The 677-nt window shown below is 41.7% G+C and overlaps 1 non-coding gene across 1 annotated transcript; it reads right to left on the minus strand.

Moving 5' to 3' along the window:
* Nucleotides 1-221: 221 nt before the first annotated feature.
* On the minus strand, nucleotides 222-329 carry LOC126491713 (U6 spliceosomal RNA). The gene has a single exon (XR_007589437.1). It is a non-coding gene; the product is annotated as a U6 spliceosomal RNA (small nuclear RNA).
* Nucleotides 330-677: the final 348 nt, after the last annotated feature.

The following is a 677-nucleotide window of genomic DNA, read 5'->3' on the forward strand; positions in this document are numbered from 1 at the left end:
CTGGGCTCAGACTTAGAAGTAGAAGCTCTCAGCAAGAACAGTTTATGTTTCTTGGTGATCTGTTCTTGACACTTTTCTTTGGCTTCCTTCATCCTCTTGGCCAAAAGTTCGGCATGTTCTGCAGCCTCCTCTCTGTTTTACTTTGTTGTTTCTTCAGAGCAACATGATGGCATCTGTGCTGCAGGACACATGGAGTAACAAGACGCTGAACCTTGGGTGCTAAAAATATGGAATCCTTCTTGAATTTGAGTGCCATTCTTGCACAGGGGTCATGCTAGCTTTTTTCTGTATCATTCCAGTTTTAGTATATGTGCTACCAAAGTGAGCACTATTTTACTAATTTTATTACATTTTCTTTATGTATGTGTGAGAGTGTGTGCATGTGCCACACTGTGTGTGGGGATCAGAGGATAACTTGTGGGAGCTGGTGCTCTAATTCTACCATCTCTGTTCTGGGAATTGAACTCAGCTAGATCATCAAGGTGGGTCACAATCACTTTTACCCACGAAGCCATCTCATTAGAGTGGGTTCAAATTTTTTTTACCTACTCTTTAATTTGGTTTTCTACCTATGGTGATTAGAATGGCCCCCATAGGCTCATATATGTGAACATATGGTCTTTAGGGAGTGGTGGTACTTGACAAGAGGAATTAGGAGGTGTTTCCTTGTTGGAGTA

The sequence above is a fragment of the Alexandromys fortis genome, unplaced genomic scaffold (genome assembly GCF_014885135.2).
Source record: "Alexandromys fortis isolate MF-2015 unplaced genomic scaffold, M_Fortis_MF-2015_v1.1 scaffold_267, whole genome shotgun sequence".
NCBI lineage: Eukaryota > Metazoa > Chordata > Mammalia > Rodentia > Cricetidae > Alexandromys > Alexandromys fortis.